This window comes from Lutra lutra, chromosome 14 (genome assembly GCF_902655055.1).
Source record: "Lutra lutra chromosome 14, mLutLut1.2, whole genome shotgun sequence".
In the NCBI taxonomy this organism is placed as follows: domain Eukaryota; kingdom Metazoa; phylum Chordata; class Mammalia; order Carnivora; family Mustelidae; genus Lutra; species Lutra lutra.
This window is the reverse complement of record NC_062291.1, coordinates 69,059,395-69,081,509: the sequence shown is the minus strand read 5'-3', so window position 1 is coordinate 69,081,509 and position 22,115 is coordinate 69,059,395. Positions and strand designations below refer to the sequence as shown.

The 22,115-nt window shown below is 38.4% G+C and overlaps 1 protein-coding gene across 7 annotated transcripts in view; it reads right to left on the bottom strand.

Moving 5' to 3' along the window:
• ADD3 (adducin 3) overlaps positions 1-22,115 on the bottom strand; it is a 123,142-nt gene that overhangs the window by 50,557 nt on the left and 50,470 nt on the right. Inside the window, exon 2 of one of the 7 annotated variants that reach the window (XM_047702183.1) lies at positions 20,403-20,512. The exons of 5 other annotated variants lie outside the window; for them this stretch is intronic. The gene's annotated coding sequence lies outside the window, so the exon portion shown is untranslated. Of the gene's footprint in view, positions 1-1,853; positions 1,950-20,402; positions 20,513-22,115 lie in introns of those variants that run through there. One more of the 7 variants, XM_047702184.1, reaches the window with a different exon arrangement.

Below are 22,115 nucleotides of genomic sequence, written 5' to 3'. Positions count from 1 at the left end.
GGCTCGATCTCACAACCTTGAGATCAAGACCTGAGCTGAAATCAAGAGTCAGACACTTAAGGGAGCAAGCCACCCAGGCGCCTCAGATTTTTTAGTCATTTTTTTAAAAAATAAGAGTATTACTGGAGGTATTAACTACTGACATTCTACAAAGTTCCAAATAAAATCTATTTAGAAAATTTCTTGATTTCAGTATTTAACAACAAAGTGGTTGGCAAGTTTTTCTCTGGAGCAACTATAAAAACATCTAAGAGTAAGTGTATTCTCCTAGAGTTCAAAGAAGACAGCAGAGATCATCTAGCTCAGTAGATTGAAACCAACATTTTAAAAATGAAAAAGAACCAAAAACAGAGTATTTTCTGTGCCATAAGGGAAACTTATTTCAGAAATTAAGTGGCATGTATGTGGTTTATATATTGGGTAGGGATGCAAAACACAACTTGAAAATTTATTTTCTTGTTGAGGTGATGATTAGTGAATTCTTTTCAGAACAGAATCAAGGAGTAAACTTCTAAAATTTCTGATATACACAGTTTATTTAAAGTAAAGCTTTAGCTTTCATGTCCTTTAAAAGAATGATTCTGGGTTAACATCTAAACATTTTTCCCCCTCAATTTCAATACATCCCCTTTAGCATTTTTGGAATAGGCATGTGTCTTTACAAAGAGAATTAGGGTATTCTCAGCTGGAAAAGATCTTAGACAGCTAACCCAAATTTCCAAGTTTACATGTAAAGAAACCAGTGTCCAATGTAATAGTCTTGATTTCCGGGCTAGTGCTTTTATCTGATAGCACTAAGCATCTACTTTATTCTTACATCCTTGTGATGTTAGAAAACGGCTAAACACAATTACTACCAAGTTTCAAAGAGGAAGCTAAACAAGGAAATGCTCACAAGTCTAAGTCCAAAAAGGATGACACAATGTCACTCCTGCAAGCTTCACGAAAATCTGCCATTTTCAACTCAGCTTTGATTTCAACTGAAGTGGCTCAACATGCTTGTACTGAATGGGTGTGTCTGTTCCACAAGGGTACACCATGAACATGCACAAGAGGAAGACAATAGTTCAGAAGAGATCACAGAGCACAGCCTCTCTCTCAACATGTCTACTCTGGTCAGTGCATAACTAAACACTTCACATGCATTTAAAACAGTTATTTAAAAAAACCCAATATGTGAGGGGGGAAAAAAGTCAGATCCATTTGCAAAGAAAAAATTGCTGAATGTGGACCTCACTGAATAACGCAATTCTCCCACAGTTCAACTTACCACTCACGTCACAAACTCTGGAGGAACACAGAGGCACAGACAAGGCAAGGAACAGAACTTTGGGCTGCAGCCTTCCCCAACTCTTCTGACAAATACCCAACAGCAGCAGGACAAAGCATCATTATAACAGAAATAAAGGCTCTTTAGATGCTGCCTTTTTTTATTTCAATGAACCCACTCTTACACACAAAGTTCATGCTACGATGTCTCGAAATACAGTATTGCCAGATTATGCTGTTAATGGGTCCAATAAATTCAGTGCAAAACACTACTTCAAGCATTTTTATGTTAAGTAATTAGCACATTTGGGAAACTACCAGTATTTTCCTTAGTTTAAATAGTCATTGTCATCCCCCAAACAATTAAAAACAACAGTCCAGTAAACTGTTTAAGGAACAAAAACAAAAAAGCAGACAAGTGAACTAACAGGAAAAAATTTAGTTGAGTGATAAAGCTACAGTCTCCTTCCCAAGAAGAACACTGCACATTACTAGCAGCTAGCACAAAACTAGCCATCTATCTTATCTATGTTTCCCCCTAAGCTATGCGTTATCAGTTTTACAATAGACAATCCATTACTTACAAAAAAATTGAAGTTGCTGTAATTTCTTAAGCTGGTTTTTGTGAGGCAATTCTGATGCAATGCTGCCCTAAAAATGAACTTTGTTTTAAACAGTGAGATATCCACACTCCGTGCGGTTAGAGCAAGGGTGGAGCCCACTCTGGGGGAAACAACACACCCAAAGCAGACTTCAGTGACAGCGAACTGCACGTTAATACTGCCACAACATTTTCAGGGCCTCAGAGTCAAAACTAATTGGTTAATCCTCCTCAAAGAAATGGGGGGGGGAGGGAAGTTCATGTTTGAAGATCTGCTTTCCTGCTGTGAAATAAAATATGAGCTCATTTCTTTTTTGTGAAGAAAGTAAAGATAAAATACAAGGTAGATCACCCAGATCAACCAGCAGAATGTGAGGTGGAAGTGCACTACTAGAAAGGAAGTCCAGCCATGCCAACTTCTAAGTTTAGCAACAACAGCTTCTGCCTATCTCAAGTTGTTGGCAATATTGCTCACTCTAGAACTTTACTTTTGGACTATGTGGCCAAAACAGGGGATCCAATCATGAACGTAAGCATTACCTACCCTTCTCTATCAATACTTTAGTTCTTCGGGTAATGCAGAAACAATAAAAACATTCTCTTATCAACTAACTAGAGCAAGAGTTGCCTTTAAAAAAGAATTTGATAAATTTGTTTTAGGTAGAATATTAAAATACATAAAAGGGAGAATTATTTTGGTGGAAATCACTAATATGCATACCAGACTTTAAAAAATTTTGTAGGCATTTGTTTTTTCAAATAGTTTCACAGGGTTTTGATTTTTAATTTTTTTCTGATTTATTTCCAAATAAGATATTCTGTAAGATGTATCCATACTGCCTAAAAAACTTGGTGTCTAAAATAATTTATCAGTTACTGAAACTGTTACCAAACATCTGGTAATTGTTCAAAGTGATTTTAATCAATACTACTTCCTGTATATGCATATTCAGACACACAACCAATAGTTTTAACTGAACTATAACTCATGGAATAAAAAATAGTTTCTTTTCAGTAAAATATCCATGCATATAAAAAATAAGCTATATAATCATTTACATTGAATTCAGAACAAAGAAAAGGCTTTTGGAAAAGACCAGAAAAATATTATTTTTAATGATACCTGCTGTCGCATTACCCTGTGCGCCAACTGCTACTTCCTTACATTGGAACAATAAATCAGTCTGCGTACTGAACATTTTGTTTTCCTCCTCTCCCCCCACCACCCCACAATATTTTCAGAGGTAGCCTATAACAACTTCTTCCAGGATAGCATCCTGGAAGGGGGTGCTTGCTGATCTAGCCTTTTGTTGCATATGAGGTCGCCTTTACCATAAACTAAACTAACCCATTCAAAAATACTTCTCATAGTCCATGTGCCTGTTTATTTTCAACCATATATGTAATTATGCATTGCCTGCCATCCCTTGCTCTTCTCTATCTCACCCCCAAACTGAACTCAAAGGTAGCAGTCAGATATATTTGAAGAATCCCATTTTGATACTTTTTGGATTTGCACTGCTGGAAATGTCTGTTTTCAAGTCAAACTTCACTTTCACAGCTGCAAAGGAAATGACAAGAGAAGAAAAACACAGCCAATATATATCAGCAATTAATTCCATCCACAACTGCCCAGCTGTTTGTGCATGGAAGAATCAGTCTGTTTCCTTTTGGGGCTTTCACCACTGAAAATTGATACTGCACATTCAGAGACACAAGCTGTTTGTAACATGTCAGGAATGTGCACAAGATCACACAGAGTTGAAAAGACAAAATGAAATCCAGATCTAGTTTTCTTGGGACCTGCCAGTATTATTTCATAGCTTAAAAAAAAAAAAAAAGGTCATAAAAACACCTCAATCAGAGAGCAAAACAGATGAAAAAACAATCTCCCTTATGACTATTAGCCTTCCAATAAAGGGAAAATCTGCCAATGATATCAGATTTAGTATCAAGAATAGATACTCTGACTTACTGGCATAGACAAGGTGTGACATTCTTAGGAATCCACATGCCCCCAGTATGTTAAATTCAGCCAATACTTTTTGGACTACAGTTGCTTGTCCAATGTGTAGTGAGTGCCTTTTAAAAAAAATCCTCATGAACGTGAAAGTTGTTGAGAACCAATGGTTTTACCACAGTGATGTGGAAAAGCAAGCTTTTCTTGGTCAGTTCAGGCATTATTGGCACTCAGTTATACCGGCCTGTTACAGGGATTCATGTAAATTTACCGATCCACTCTTCTAGGGTAACTCTCAAACAATTAAATTTCTCCTTCCCTTTCCATACCAGTTTTGTGGATTTTAAATACAAACACTGTCTATTGAATGCCAGAGGCTTAACAATTAATTAAAGTACAGGCTCCCGCACAACTCAAAATGTGTCCTGATCTCCCTCCCTCTACCCTTCAACTCCAATTGTATTTCAAGTATTTGTTTCATTTAAATGCCATTTTGTTATATTTTCAAACACACAGTATTGTAAAACAATGTGTGTTTTCAGTATGTAAAGTGACTTGTAACAAACAGTTATTAAAGTTAGAAAAGAGAAAGAGGTCATTTTTAAAAGGAAATAATTCAAAACATATTTTACCTATGTTACTGGTTTTTTGTATGAAATTAGGTATCCACATGATTGAACTCATTGTTCTAAGAGCTCTCCCCTCCACTTTTGCTGCACAAGAGTTCACATACTCTTCATACCCATACATTTTCAAGAACTTGGATGAGACACTCATCTGGGGCACCACTAGGTGCTGAGGCTTAAGCAATGAAGAGAAGATAAGCACTCCCCTTCAAATACGAGAGGGACATGCCTGCCCTGAGCTTCAGAATGAAGATGCTCTCAAGTGCCAGAACTCAAACCAGCACAATGAGAAGTTGTCTCCAACTAAAGTGCTGGGAAAGCACGAAATGTCATTTGTTAAAGAATAAATAAACACAAGGCAACTCAAACTTGTGGTTGACTGAAAATAAAGCACGAAACAAAAAAAAAGGGGTTTTCCTTTAACAAACATCCCCAGATTAAGAATATTTCTAGTGTGGGAGAGGGAGGGAAAGAAAAGTTTAATCTTTGGCTGTGGTGACATTAAATTCTAGAAATATGGGGCACCTGGGTGGCTCAGTGGGTTAAAGCCTCTGTCTTCGGGTCGGGTCATGATCCCAGGGTTCTGGGATAGAGCCCTGAGTCGGGCTCTCTGCTCGGCAGGGAGCCTATTTCCTCCTCTCTCTCTCTCTGCCTGCCTCTCCGCCTACTTGTGATCTCTGTCAAATAAATAAAATCTTAAAAAAAAAAAAATTCTAGGAATATGCTATAACTATTAGTGACTCAGAGAACCAAGGAGATGAGCTTTGCTTGGCAAGCTTCAGCTCTGTGGGACATTAAGACTAACTTGAAATGTCTATGGGAAGGAACCTCCCCATCTACAGGATCAGCAAAGGAAAGAAAAGGTCTCTCTGAACTGTTTAAATCAGGTTAAATTCATGGTAGTCCAACTAGAGCCTGGGGTGGTATAAAAAAAGACTCTTCAAGTGAGGAGGGGACTACTGATACGAAATTGTTGACTCATTTTATTTTATTTTAAGATTGTATTTACGCATTGGACAGAGAGAGAGAGATCACAAGGAGGCAGAGAGCCGGGGGTGGGGGGGCTGGGGGAGGGGGTAAGCAGGCTCCCTGCTGAGCAGAGAGCCCAATGTGGGGCTCGATCCCAGGACCCCGAGATAATGACCCAAGCCGAAGGCAAAGGTTTAACCCACTGAGCCATGCAGGCACCCCTGTTGACTCATTTTAAAAGTGATTTCCCAGGACGCCTGGGTGGCTCAGTTGGTTGGACGACTGCCTTCGGCTCAGTTCATGATCCCGGAGTCCCGGGATCGAGTCCCGCATCGGGCTCCCAGCTCCATGAGGAGTCTGCTTCTCCCTCTGACCTTCTCGCTCATGCTCTCTCTCACTGTCTCTCTCAAATAAATAAATAAAATCTTTAAAAAAAATTTAAAAAAAAATTTTAAAAGTGATTTCCCCATTCTGACAATATTTTAATATTTTGTTATTTTACTTAGATTTTCAAATTTATAGCAAATTTGAAAGAATTTGAGTAAGAACTACACAAGCCTGTCTAGATTTTACCATTAACACTCTATTATACTTATTTTATCACACACCTCATCTACCCATTTCTCTACCCATTCATTAATCTGTTATTTTTGGTACATTTTGAAGTGACAGATATCCATATACATTCCCTGATACTTCAGCATGCATATCATTACCCAGAGTTCAATATTTGCTTATGCCTTTTTTCTTTTGATACAAAATTTATATACAAAGAAATGGAGAAAGTTTATACTTGTACAAACTCCTATCAAAATACAGAACATTTTCTTCACCACAGCAAGTTCCCTCATGTCTCTCCCCAGACAATCCCTTCTTTCATTTCTTCAGAGGCAATCATTACTTTGATTTTAAAGTGATTTTAGGGGCGCTTGGGTGGCTCAGTCAATTAAGCATCCAAATTTTGATTTCAGCTTAGGTCATGATATCAAGCCCTTACAACAGGTTCTGTGATCAGCGATCAGCAGGGACCCTGCTTGAGACTCTCTCACTCCCCGTCCCTCTGCAGTCCCCCTTCCCCCCATATGCTCTCTTTCTAAAATAAATGTTTTTTTAAAAAAGTTGATTTTAAACAACTCTAAATAGTCATGCCTTTGCAACCTCTGCGTTACAACATTCCCCACTACGTCATATAACTTGGTTGTATAAAGTGATTAGACATGAATGAAACAGATGGAAGGAGCCTAAGAAGAAATTATAAAGTTAAAAGGAAGTGTAGACTCATCTGCTCCAATTACTCCACTTCTTAGGTGAAGGAAGCAAAACTTCAGAAGTTTTGGCTGCCTGTACCATTCAGCCAGCTGGTCAGTGATTTATTGGTTGGGACCAGTCTAAGGTTCTTAGGCAGCAGCTCTACACTTGGCTTTAGGATGAGCAGAACAGAAGCTTGGGAGAGAATGCTGGCTCAGAGGAAGAGCTCTGTCACTTACAGGCTATACATCTTAAGAAAGTTCCTTGGTTTTGGTTTTTTATACTCCTTTGAGTCTTAGTTTTGTCTTATATAAAACAAGGAAAATCTTAATTCATAAAAGTTCTACGGCTTAAAAGAGATAACCTTTGTAAAGTGCCTGGCTTGTAGTAAGTGATCAAAAGAAGGAAACACAAGAAGTGGAAGCAAAATCAACAGTTCTGGGCATAGTTCAAGCATATGCCCATTCACATACTGCTTTGAAGCTTTTGTGCTTCAAAACTATGTTTGCTCTCATTTCACATACTCAAAATAAAAATAGCAAATAAAGCGTAACTCTTTATTCACTACAGAGGCAAGCAATCTTTCATGTCCAGGAAAAAAAAAGTCTATTTGTTTTCTCTTTGCTTTTTTACTATGACAGAATTGGAGTGGTGGGGGAGGGAAACATAGACTTTTAACTCTGTGGTGACTACTTACACCAAGTACACTTATATCTCTACCAATCTTTGTATAAAGAGCTCCCTTTGCCTAGTGTGATCTTCCTTTTAACCACCAAGTGAGAATTCAAGGCCAAGTTAAAATCTAACCTACTTTCCTAATCTACTCAGAACAAAATTAAAGCTTCTTCATCCTGTGTTTCCATTATGCTTTAAATAACAGCATTACAGAATTCAGACCAGATGGCTGCTTCCATTAGTTTCCCTTATTTAAATGGGAGCATCTTTGTATTCCAATGCCTAGCACATGGAAACTGTCCGTAAGTGCTGCTGATGGATATGCCTGGATGATGGGCACTCAGTTATGATCAAAGTAGCAAAAACAACAATAACAACAACAACAACAACAACAACAAACCCCACTAAGTCTAAACACTCACCAAAAAGGAAAGCAAAGTGCCAGAAAAGTGGGGGACAGGGAAAGGATCACAGGGCATGAAATTAAAGAGATTAAAAGTTGGGGTGCCTGGGTGTCTGCCTTCAGCTCAGGTCATGATCCCACGGTTCTGGGATAGAGCTCTGCGTTGGGCTCCCTGCTCATCAGGAAGCCTGCTTCTCCCTCTCTCACTCCCCCTGCTGCTTTTGTTCCTGCTCTCAACGTGTCTCTTTCTCTCTCTGTCAAATAAAAAATAAATATGAATTTTTTACACTGAAAAAAAGTAAAATAAAATTTAAAATAAATAAAGAAGTCTAAAAAAATAAAGAGATTAAAAGTCAACTATGTGCAAATTCTTGTGTTCTTAGAGAAGTAACTCCTGCCAAGCAGTTAGAGTGCCACTGGAATAATTCAAACCACTATGTGCTTTAAATACCTATCCTGTGTACCACCCACAACAACTCCATCAGGCAGTACTATAAGGTTCCTTTTATAGATGAGAAAACGGAGGCTCCAAGAGGTTAAGCATGTAAGGTCACACAACTCCTGGCAATGGAGATAAAGTAGAGAAGTGATTTTTCATTACACGTGATTTTCATAATAGGCCAATTTTACAAAGGTGTAGGCAGGCTCTGGGTTTAAGAGAACCCAGATAGGGGAGGGACAACCAAATAGCACAAGAGATTCAGCTGAGGGAGCAAAACTGAAGGGGAGAAAAAAGGCCTGGGAAAGACAAACAAAAATAAAAACACAAACACCAAAGCTGAAACAATTAAGAGGAGTGTGAGTTCTATACAGGACTCAACTCCATGGAACAGTCTGCCATCCTAGAGTTACGAAACCTAAGTCAGAGATGGCCCTAGAACTGTAGCAGTGCTAAATCATAGTTCTTATTCTTACGGCTTCCCCCCCAAACCAACTGTTCTCAGAAGTAATAAATACAACAAGGGTAACTCCTTGATAAAAATGCCAACCATGGTGTTCATGCTTCAGAAGATAATGAGAGCCCTGCCAAGTTGGGGAAATTCAACTCTTGTCTGCAGGCATCTGGCTATATTCTGTAATTTCCCATTTAGGAAAATCCTGGTTTTGCTTCCCTTGCAAAGATGGATTTGTGAAGGAAGGCCTCCATGTTGGAAGTTCAAAGCCTCAAGTGCCACAGCCCTCTGGCTTACCTCCAACCTAGCACGCATTACATCGACTCACAATTTTCTGTTTGCTGGTATAGCTCTCACATGTGCTGCTGAGCAACTGGCAGGCAGGGCCTCTCAGCACCTAGCAAAGGGCAAGTTCAAAAAATATTATGGATGGTAAATGAATAATATCCTTTGCCTATTTAATATCTGATAGATGATTATTTGTTAAAAGAGGTAATACAACATTCAAAGATGAAGCAGTTACAGAAAAGGAAAGGCTGGAAATAAGTGAAATATGATTAATGTTCAAAATAAGGTTTTTTGCTGGATAAAAAAATGTATGCAACATAACCTACAAAGATTGGCAAGTTAAGCCTAATAAAGCTGACGCAGAAATTCAGTAAATCAGTCTAAAATTTGGACAGGATCCCCATTTAAAACAAAAAATTAACCAAAGTAGTGAGCTTGTATTGTATCTGAAAGTTGCCAAACTTGAAGTGAAAAAACAGCATGTGGCTTTGACTCTCCCATGGCACAATACTACCAAAAACAATGCATTTTATTAACCATCTCTTAGAGGAATACAAAGGCTACCCGGGGGAAAAAGAAACATTAAAAAGTGAAGAATAAATATTTATGTGCTACTAAAAAACACACTCACAAATAATTTCTGCTTTGGGGAAAAGTCCAAAAAAAAAGGAACAGAAAAACAAGTAAATGTAAATACATTATGGTCACATGACATAGACATTCATGACACACACAATTTTTTTTAAGATTTAATTAATTTCCTTATTTACTGAGAGAGAGTGAGTGAGCATGCATGAGCAGAGGGAGGGGCACAGGGACAGAGAGAATCTCAAGACTCTGCACTGAACACAGAGCCTAATGCGGGGCTCAATTTCATGACCCCAAGATCATGACCCGAGCTGAAATCAAGGGTTGGATACTTAACCAAATAAGCCATCCAGGTGCCTCTGCAATTTGTTAAAAATATTACTGTTGCTTTAATTTGCTCCATGCAAGGATGTGGGGGACCAATGTAGGCATTTTTTTAATTGCTTTTTTTAAATATGAGAAAAAAATCTCTTTAGTTGAAAAAACATTTCATATTTCAAATAATTTACCCAATTTAAAAGAGCCTTCTTTCTTACTCTTTGGAGTATTTGGAAATTTAAGTATTCTCATCCAAAAAAATTTCTTCAAGTACTTAGCTTCAAACACTGCTATAAGATAGGTAGGTGGCCAAGCTGACAAATCACATGATGTAAAGGACTAACGATCTCCTCTCAGATCAAGCTCTGCAAACATGCTCCCTATTCATTACAAGAACACCTCCTATCCTATAAAACAAAGTTCCAAATCTCCCAAATACTACCATAAAACAGGGAAGAAGACAGGTTTAGAAATATTCTCCTCCAGTTCCACCTGCCCTTTGTGAAAGTATCTGTGGATAGTTGGTAGATTTGCCACCTTTCCATTCCCTTAGGCAAATTGGTAGTATGATAGGAGGTTTAATCAAAACAAAAACGAGGGACTCCTGGGTGGCTCAGTCAGTTGGGCATCTTCCTTTGGCTCAAGTCAAGATCTTGGGTTCCTGGGACTGAGCCCTGAGTCGGGCTCCCTGCTCGGCAGAGAGTCTGCTTTCTCCCTCTCCCTCTGCCCCTCTACCTGCTTGCGCTCTCTCTTGCTCTCAAATAAATAAATAAAATCTTTAAACAAACAAACAAACAAACACAAAACTGGCCTACTTTCTGATTCCTACTTTCTGCCCCCAAGTACTATTACTCTAGTTGGAGAATATCAACTTGTTCTGTGCCAAATTTATGATTTTAGATTTTAAAAACTTACCTTTAAATTTGAAGTTGGTTAAGTCAATTCATCAATAAATCTTTCCACTTCTGGTTAAATTCATTTATTCTTTTAACAATAATTCATTCAACACCTATCATGTGCTACAGCTGAGGACATAATATAGTGGAGAATGCAAGAAATGAATGAAACATCATCCCTGATCCTAGAACACTAGCAACTTGTGGACCAGGGAAGGAAAAAGGGAGAGATAGCTTCTTAAGCAATTATATTAGCCCATTGTGTTAGTGTGCTATAATAGACATATTATGGACTTGGAGGAAAGAGCCAATTTGAAAGGTTCCTAGGAAGTTACATGTGAGCTTGGTCTTTAATGGTTTTGGCAGGGGTGGGGGGGGGATGATGTACAACTCTGGCAGAAAGATATGAGAAGACAATATGCTTCTTAAACTTGTATTTTAACACGTGGATTTATTTATTTATTTTTAAATCATGTGTCTTTTTTTTTTTTTAAAGATTTTATTTATTTATTTGACAGAGATCACAAGTAGGCAGAGAGGCAGGCAGAGAGAGAGAGAGAGAGGAGGAGGAAGCAGGCTCCCTGCAGAGCAGAGAGCCCGATGTGGGGCTCGATCCCAGGACCCTGGGATCATGACCTGAGCTGAAGGCAGAGGCTTTAACCCACTGAGCCACCCAGGCGCCCGTGGCTTTATTTTTTAAATTTATTTTTTGAGAGAGAGTAAGAGAGTGAGTAGGAAGGTCCAAAGGAGGAGAGAGAGAATCTTGAGTAGGCTCCATGCCCAACATGGAGCCCAACACATGGCTTTATCTCATGACCCTGAGATCATGACCTGAGCTGAAATGGAGGGTTCTGATGCTTAACCCACTGAACTACTCAGGGATTCCAACAAATGGCTCTACTTTAAACAAAAGTATCACAAATGGCAACTAATATACAAGGGAAATAAAAATTGTCACTAATTAACAACCTACAGTGGTTTATACAACTTAAACTACAGGAACCCTACAATCTACTAGCAAGCCATACAGTTTTGTGTCATGAGCTTTTGCTTTCATCCTAATCTTCTGACTTGTACACTAAGAAAAGAATATCAAAAGCCATTTGTATCTTTTCTTGCAATAATGTTTGTTCTTACACTGCACTAACCATGATTTAGAAATAATTAAAACCAATTATTATTTTTTTTATATATTTATTTATTTGACAGCAGGAAGGATTACAATTAGGAAGAGAGGCAGACAGAGAGAAGGGGAAAGCAGGCTCCCCGCCAGGCAGGAAGCCCAATATGGGGCTCGATCCCAGGACCCCGAGACCATGACCCGAGCCGAAGGCAGAGGCTTAACCAACTGAGCCACCCAGTGCCCCAAGACCAATTATTTTGAAGCCAGTCTAACTGTGATCTGCCACCACATCCTCATGGAAAAAGGAATAAGAATGTTATAGGTTAATACCAAAGTCAGTATACAAAGATACAGTCAACCTCAGACAGGTATACCATTACTCTATAGGCTCGAATCCTTAAAAAGGTATCAAGTACAAGGACAGTAGATTTAATCGGAGGGCTGGGAAGAAAAAAGAAAAACACAACTAATCACAAGCACTGTGTTTGTAAGTCGCCTCAATTTTCAAGTTCAAGGCTCAGAAAGATGCAATACATAGGAGAAAGGTTACTTTTGTGGGCTAATCTGACAAAAATAAAAGGAACGCCACATTAAATTTCTAAGAACAGATCACCCATTTTGATCAGATTACTATCAATGTGAAAATGACTTAAGGTTAACATTTAAGACAGGTTTCCACATGAAAGTACACATAAAGAACAAATCTTCCGGGACGCCTGGGTGGCTCAGTGGGTTAAGCCGCTGCCTTCGGCTCAGGTCATGATCCCAGGGTCCTGGGATCGAGTCCCACATTGGGCTCCTTGCTCAGCAGGGAGCCTGCAAAAAAAAAAAAAAAAAGAACAAATCTTCCATTTTTATGAATAATATGAGGATCATTAGTTACAGCACACACTATGTGACAACCTAAGTGAAAAATACCTAAAACGGAGAAATCAAGGTAGGATTATTTATATTATGTGAATTCTTTAAAGATTGCCAGGTTCTTTTAGATAGTAATCTTCCCTGTGTTTAACACATTATACTGGGATGCAAGAGCCATGTGTACTTTATATTCATGAATTCACACCTATAATACTAAGCTCTGACAAAGAAGAAAAAAAAAACCTATTGCAAAATGTTCAGACCGAGAAGTTTGATCCTGCAGTAGGAACTTCTCAATGAAACACATACCTTTCGACAGTGTATAAATAACTTTCTCAGACTATTTAGAGAAAAGGAACAGAACAACAACAACAAAAACCTCATGAGAACTGCTCCTGAGCCTTTGAGAAGGGAGGTGACTAGAGCAGTACAAAAACTGGGTGGAGGAGGGCAAAGGCGGAGCTAAGAAAGCAGATGAAGAGACATCCTGAAGGGGCGAAGAGTGACAAGAGATGAGGATCAAGTAACTATGGCAGCAGCATGAGGCCTGACACGCCCACAGGGAGCTATGTGGCTTACTTCAAGGGGGTGGAACACTGAACAAGTGAACAACTTTGATTTTGTTTAACTGAAAGGCTGCTGTGCAATCGTACGAATAGGAAAAAGAAAAAGGAGGGTTTTTCCAATATAGAAAATTAGGATGTAATAAATGGCTACCACTTGAAAAAATATGAAACAAAAGAGAATACCTTATATGAAAATGAAAAATCGAGAACTATGAGAAAAGCAATATAAAGTCTATGTAAACCCAGAGCTGCATTATTTATTGATTGTCACGACAAAGCTTTTCATCCTGTAGACTACGCCATCCTTCAAACAACAAGATCCCCATAGAGCACACTGACAAGAATGTTGGGGTGTGTGAATCAGTCTAAGGTTTTTCTTCACTCCAACTTTCAATTTGGCAGCTTATGGAAACAATTCTTAATGGCTGAGTTTTTAAAACTCACTCCAAGACAAGCAGGACTGTGACTCCTGTGGGCTATTTCCAAGGTGCCAAGTCATTAATCTAAAACAGCTCTCAACCCCTTTAAACTGATTCCTGCTGGCCCAATATAATAAATGATATGGTGTTTTAAATAAAAAGGAGGGAGAGGGAAGAAAGAAGGCCCAAACCAGTACCTCTGGAGTTACTTCTAAGCTTAAAAAAAAACCTGGAAGCCATAAGATAATACACATTTACTACTATATTTTTCAATCATGTGCCTGGAAACTACAGAAAGGAGTTTGGAAAGACCTTCTGCCAGAAGCAAATTACCTTCTTCAAATTCAAGTTTAAACAGTTATTACCTTTGTTATACCCCCAGAAATGAAAGCTTAAAAAAAAAAAAGATATATTTCGAAGTTTTTGCAGATAACTTACTACATCAATCAAATCTGTTCATTCCTGTAAGCATCAATACCTTCCTACAGGAATTGGAAAAAAGGACATTGTGCATTCAACAAGTGTTTGCCTTTGCTATGACACAAAGGTCAAGATGCACCTGATGAATCAGTAAGCAATCAGCGCACCTAGACCGATGTTTTCAGTATCATCAGAACACAGCAACCAGCTGCAGCTTTAGCATTTTGGATCATTGGTTTAAAAACAAAGATTTGTAGCTAGGACTCAAAAGTGGAATCTAAACATGCAAATCTTTCTCAATATAAAGCCATTATAGAGACCATACCATTATTAGGAAATGCTCATGGAAATACTTTTATTTCAGTAATTTCCAAAATAACTAGAGTGCTTAAAATTTACAAAGGAATCCTAATCATAGTCATAGTCAATTTATTAAGATGAGTAAGATCAGAAGTAAAAAATAAAAGTTGCTTGGTTTTCTCAAGATGATGAGCTCAATGTTGTGAAGGAAAAACTGCTAAATTAGAAAGCAGATTTTCCTCAAGTCATAAGTTACAGGGGTGGAGCGTTCTTTCTACAAGGCAAGGAGTTGTTATAGATCCCTACCATACACATAAATCCAGAATCTTAAAGGGCAATACCCTCAGTGAAAAGGCAGACCAAAAAATCTAACCACCAACAGAAGGAATTAAAAAGCGCACACACAGAGACAAAAACAAAACAAAACCAACAACAAAAAACCACCACACACACATGCACAAAATACACACACACCCCCCTCCCCAATATGGTCCAAAAAGTCTTAAGCCAAGAGAATAACATAAAGTGGCCTTAGGTTGGTAGCACTCCTGATCCCCCACAAAAAGGGAACATAAATTATGTCTGGAGAAAGGTGCTCTCAAAACAGACCGCCTAATGATTTCCACAGATAAAATTCTGCCAAGTTAAAAATTCAAAATTACAAAGCACATGAGTCACAAGCCACATTAAGCAAAAATCAGCAGAACCAACAGAGAACAGAATTTGATACCTCCCTCTAAGAACTGCAGACAACAGAAAACTAAGACACAGAATATAAGTTTTTTTCACAATGTTCAAAATCCTTAAAGATAGAACTGGAAGCATGAGAAACAAGATGTTTTAAAGGAAGATCAACAGAGCTGAAAAACTAGAGAATAATGGAAAAAAACTAGTGAATGGATTAAACAGAGTAGACTAGACCCACACAGAAAAAATAAACTGGAATCTAAATTTGAAAAAACTAGTCAGAATGGCAGAGAGACAAAGAAATGGAATGTGTAAAACAGAGGCTAAGAAACAGAGAGCAGGGACGCCTGGGTGGCTCAGTCGGTTAAGCTGCTGCCTTCGGCTTGGGTCATGATCCTAGGGTCTTGGGAACAAGTCCTGCATTGGGCTCCTTGTCCGGTAGGAATCCTGCTTCTCTCTCTGCCTCGGCCTGCCACTCTGCCTGTTTGTGCTCTCTCTCTGACAAATAAATAAATAAAATCTTTAGAAAAGAAAGAAAGAAATAGAGAGCAAAGAGGTCCAACATACATACCGGAGTTGCTAAAGAGGAAACAATAGGGAAGAGGTCCTATTTGAGGAAATCATGACTAGAAACTTCAGAGACAAATCACCTACAAAGGACTGTTAATTACATTTGCAGTAGACTTCAAAAGAAAAAAAGTCATAAGACATAGAAATAATAGTGCTGAGAGAGGATAACAGTCAGCCGAGAACTGTAAATCAAACAGAACTATCAAAAGTAAAAACAAAAACAAAAAAATAACTGTCTCACTAAAGAGTTCTATAAATTCATTAAAGAAACTTTTAAAGGATGAATTTCAGAAAATTTTAAATTAGAGGAATGGAAATGGAAGAGGAAAGAAAATGGTATACAAGTAAATAATTTTTAAAATACCATATAAAATAATAGCAATAACAAAAGTAGAAGGTTAAAAAAATGGAACTAAAATCCTGATCAATAATATCACATTAAGATGGAAATGGAGAATGAGAGTTAAAGTGTTTTAAGATCCTTGGATTATTCAGAAGGGGAGAAAGAACTATTGACTTTAGAGTGATAAAACTTCAATCTGATAAACGATTATCCAGAATATATTTTAAATATCACTTAAAAAAAAAAAAAGACAACCTGATCTGTTTATTAGTAAAAGAGCTAAACAGGTACTTCCCAAAAGAGAATGTCCAAATGACCAATAAATGAATGAAATGCCTGTCATCATTAGTCATCGGGGAAATAAAAATTAAAACCATGAGGAGATATGCTATCTACCTATCAGTATGGCTAATATGAAAACAAAAACAAAAAATTGTTAATATTGGCAAGTATTGGCAAGGATGTAGAGCATCTGGAACTCTTCAACAGTACAAATCCTTATGTCAATTAGTACGATTATTGTGGAAAGAATTTAGCATTATCTATGAAAGTTGGACACACACATGCCCTGTAATCTAGCTACACCTCTCCCAGGAATACATTCAACAAATGCATACACACACACACACACACACACACACACAAATATATACGAACACTAAATTTATGTGTGTGTGTGTATACATGTATAAAGAATACTAAAAAATATTCATGGCAAAACTAAAAAAAAAAAAAAAAAGATTTCATTTATTTGAGAGAGAGATAGCAACCATGAGTGGCAGGGAGGGGTAAAGGGAGAGGGAGAAGAAACCTCCCCTCTGAGCAGGAGCCCGACATGGGGACATAGGGCTTGGGGCTAGATCCCAGAACTCTGAGATCATGCCTGAGCAGAAGGCAGACATTTACCCAACTGAGCCATCCAGGCACCCCCAGAATTAATTAAATTTTTTTTTTTTAAAGATTTTATTTATTCATTTGACAGAGAGAGATCACAAGTAGGCAGAGAGGCAGGCAGAGAGAGAGGAAGAGGCAGGCAGAGAGAGAGGAAGAAGCAGGCTTCTGAGCAGAGAGCCCGATGCGGGGCTCGATCCCAGGACCCTGAGATCATGACCTGAGCCAAAGGCAGCGGCTTAACCCGCTGAGCCACCCAGGCGCCCCCCCAGAATTAATTTTTTAACAACCCAAAACGAGAAACATCTGAATGACCATCCACAAAAAGGACAGATTATTTTGTACATTCATAACAAGGAATACACACAATAATCAGATAAACTATTGCTATGATTGCAAAAATATGGATGAATTTCACAGAAAAAAAATGTTGAGCAAAAGCAGCCAGATACAAAAGAGCAGATACTGATTGATTGAATTTATATAATACTCAGAAGCAGACAACACTAACCTATGAAGTGTGCCAAGATTATAGCTACCATTCAAGGAGGAGATAATGCCCAAGAAGGCAGGCACATCAGGGTGTTCCATGTCTTGATCTAGGTGATATTATACTGTGTTCATTTGAACACGCCTGTCAAGCTCTAGCTTATAATTTGTGTACTTTTCCATAGGTCTATTAAACTTATGTTTAGTAGTTTACCTAAAAAAAAAAAAATCAAAATAGTCTACGAGAGAGAGAGTTTTCCTTTTCTTCTGTAACAAGAGCTTATAACTTGATGCTACCTTTTCTGTTGGCTAGGTTAGCTTTCTGGAAAAACTTAAATCCACAGCATTTTCCTAACCTGAACTCTTTAAGAAGTAATCCAAGCTCTCTCACACATGCTGAATTGTATAATTCCTATAAAAAAAGAACAAATTAAGTAACTCATATAATTTTAACTATTCAGCAGGGAGGAATAAATGGAGAGATTCTCAAACAGAATTTAGGTCTCATATCAGTACACTACATACTCCACTTCTTCACATTAACAATAGAGAGAACAGACTGAAACGTACAGTGTAGCTGAGATGACCACAATGTTCAAATACCGGTCCACAGCAATGTTAAGTATTAACACATTCCATTGTCTGACCTACTCAACAGTTTCTCCCATTTTCAGAATGCGCTGTTCTCAGTGAGTAGAAACATTCCCAAATACATTTAAATATAAACTGGGCCTCACAATCATTAAAAAATTAAGACATTGTTCAAAACTAAGTCATTGGGGCACCTGGGTGGCTCAGTAGGTTGAGCCTCTGCCTTAGGCTCAGGTCGTGATCTCAAGGTCCTGGGATCAAGCCCCGCCCCGCATCCATCTCTCTGCTCAGCCGGGAGCCTGCCCCCCACCCCTGCTTTCTCTGACTGCATCTCTGCCTACTTGTGATCTCTGTCAAATAAATAAATAAAATCTTTAAAAACAAAAACAAAAACCTAAGTCATTATGTAAAATAAAAGCAAAAACTGTAATTACTAATGCACAATTAATCAGGAATTCTACCCCACCCACCACATGCTCTCTGCTACGTTAAGATTCTGAAATTCCTATTTGAAACCACCACATGGGGCACCTGGGTGGCTCAGTGGATTAGGAATCAGCCTTCGACTTTGGACTCCTGGGACTGAAACGGCTTCCTGCTCAGCAGGGAGCCTGCTTCTCCCACTCCCTCGCTTGTGCCTGCACTTGTGCCCAAGCGCGCACTCTCTCTCTCTCAAATAAAATAAAATAAAACCAACATATTTCAGTGTTACACACTCCTGCCCTATCGTAAGAATTTTCTGGATTCTTACTGCACAGAAACATTATATTTGTGTTATCTTACTTTTGTTTAACACTGTTTTATCTCATAGTCCAAGAATCTGATAAAGAACGTGACATGAAAATCTATCTGTTGGCAGAATGCGACTTAAGAGCAAAGGCTCAGGGGAAGGATTCCCAGGAAAAAAAAAGTGGAAAATTAAGTCTCATTTACTAACTTACAAAAATTGCTTACTATTCTGAAAATTTTTGTGGTACACTTCATACTTTCAAATATATAAAGAATAGATATGAATTCTCAATAATAAAAAACCTAAGAGCAAGCAGAACTGGGTTCCAGTTCTAGTTCTAACTCTCATTCTAACCCACAGCATTATTTTGGCCAAGGTACTCAGTCTTTCTGGGCCTCAGTTTCCCCAACTACAAATGAGAAGACTGAATGGGATATCAAAGATTTCATACAATGCTAACATTTTATGATGAGTCTGCTGAAGAAAAGTATCACAGACTTTTACATCCATTTACATGGGTGATTATACACCTAGATAAACATGATTCACGCAAAAGAAAAAGCAAATAGTTAATCCTCATTAGTCAGTCTATTTGTTATGGAAGGTCTTTAAGCAAATGGGTATTTTTCCTCTACAAGCGCTTGTATTCCATCTATGTATTTGCTTTTATGTGCCCTGTAGACAAACTCTGTGAAATATAATACCAATTTGCTTCCTTCCTTACAAAAGTAGTTCTTTGAAGGTGCTCTCATTCTAAGTTCCCAAAGGCTTGACTCTACTCACTTCCCTCACTTAGACCTCTCCAAGACCAACCAGCAGTAAGAGGAAAAAAATGCAATCCTTTCTAGGTGGTACTACACCAATAAAAGTGTCACTGAGTAAGTCAGCTCATAAGCCCCTGTTCACTATCTACACTGTAAGGAAGCCATCAACACTACCTGCATCTACCCTGGCTATAGTATGTGGCTTTGCGTGATGAGCCCCCCCCATCTGGAACAATATGGCTTCCACCATTTTTTTTTTTAAATGATTTATTTATTTATTTATTTTAGAAAGAGACTGTGCAAGTGGGGGTGGGAGGAGAAGAACAGGGGGGAGTGGGGAGGTGGGTGGGCAAGAATCTCAAGAGACTGTGCTGAGCAAGGAACCCAACTTGGGGCTGGATCTCAGGAGCCTGAGATCATGACCCAAGCCGAAACCAAAAGTCGGACACCCAACCGACTGGGCCAGCCAGGTGCCCTTGGCTTCATCTTCTTTTTATCTTTCATATTATATAGTACGTCGGGTTTTGTTTTTTTTTTTTTTTAAGATTTTTTATTTGTTTACTTGACAGATCACAGGTAGGCAGAGAGGCAGGCAGGGAGGCAGGCAGAGAGAGAGGGGGAAGCAGGCTCCCGATGCGGGGCTCCATCCCAGGACCCTGGGATCATGACCCGAGCTGAAGGCAGAGGCTTTAACCCACTGAGCCACCCAGGCGCCCCAATATATAGTACATCTTTGAGAGTAATGGACACTAATAGGAGAGACAACTGCATTTTGTGCTAACAGACCTCAGGCTCCATGAATAGCAAAAACGCTGGAAAGACCTTAAAAGGTCATCTAGTCCAATTCTCTCTTTGCACTTGTGAGAATTCAGAGGTCCCTAAGGTCACTACCTAAGGTCACACAAAGCACTTACCTCCTGACTTCAGGCCAGTAGTTATTCCACTCCATCAAAGTTAAAGTTGCTGCTCAGGAGAGAATGTTCAAATTGGAATCCTCTCTTCTATGGAACATGTTATCATTCCTCTGTATCATCAATGAAACATTACACTTCAACTGAGATGTCAAAAACATTTTGAACCTGTCTGACCAATGTCAAAAATGAAGTTGTGCTGATGTACGTAACTTATTAGTGTACTAAACTAAAAGAGACACTAGAGTATAAAATTTCAAGGAAGGAAGGAGCCCTGGGTAATATTGTTCCAGTGGCAATCAAAGATGTTTAAGATGGTTTGATGAAAGAAATAACATCCCGAGGTTCTAAAACTTTGAGAGTAAAATTGTGGGATGGTTAGAATATAGAGCAAATACTTAATTCTTTGTAAAGGAATTATGTGGTTTATAAAAATAAAATAAAATAAAATAAAATAAAACTGCCACTTCAATTATAGCACTAGTCTAAAACATTCAAATGCTCTTGGATCTTCTTTTAAAAATTTATTCAGAGGAGGTTTCTCCTTGTCATTCAGTTTTTGTAGCACACACACCCATGTTTAATTCACTAACTATAACCTAATATTTAACCATTGTTCACATTCTTATCTGGGCACATATCCAACCTCTTCCTCCATGAAACACTAGAATAAACTTTAACATACTAGAAAATTAGAAAAATTAAATGAACAGGAGAGAAAGCAAATGCATTTTCACACAAAGTACAGGATACAGCTGTGATCTGTCAAGCTTAGAGACTATCTCCTTAACTACAACAAAATTACAGGACCCTCCTAAGCTGAACAGGAAGTAGCAATCTAAAAAAACACAAATGTTCCCAAGCCCCAATTCTATTCCCTTCACTTCTCATTTCCAGCACATGCTCACCCTTTGACCAGGCCTGTGTAATACACCCAATTCAAATAGCCCTGATGAGGTGTCAGTAAACCTATGGATGACAAGTATTTTGCAAGTCCAAAGAATAACCTTTAATCATGATGCTCCCAAATAAAAAACCTGTGTTGGCTGAAGAAACAGGTTGTAACGAAAATGACAAAACCTACCTTGGCTCTTAAGAAGTCCATTTTTCTATGTATGATCCTTAGTCTCCCATTTCTGAAAGTTGTTTCTATGGTAGCAAACGATAACTTAAAAAATCCAGAATTTCCCTTTCTATCCTTTGCAGGATACACGTAAACTCATAAACATCAGGCACCTTACCCAGGCCCAGGCTCTCATAATGGAGCTAACATGTGACTTACAGATTATAATTTAAAAAGATAAAAGTCAAGCAAAGAAGCAGCAAGACCATGTTCTAGGCATTAGAAGTCGCATGAGCAAAAGCAGCAGGACATGTGGGACCAACAATAATTTAATAGCATGACAGATCGTTCTTACAACTCCATGTTAAGTCAATTAGCTGGATACTTAGATGTTTATTAGAGGTGCTCCCTTTAAATCAACAAGAGATCATATTCAAAGTGGTAGTTCTACCTACATATAAGAGAGGCTCAAAACAAAGGAAACTGTGATATGCTCAAATGGGTGTGTTTACAGAAGAGAGGAAGTGGTGAGCATTCTAACCAGGAAAACGCTGTAAAAAGCACTTTCAAAATAATACCCCTTTCAATCTTTCGATTATCCCATCTTACCTTTTCAATCAATTGGAGGAAACCAAAGCAGTGTTGCCACAGTT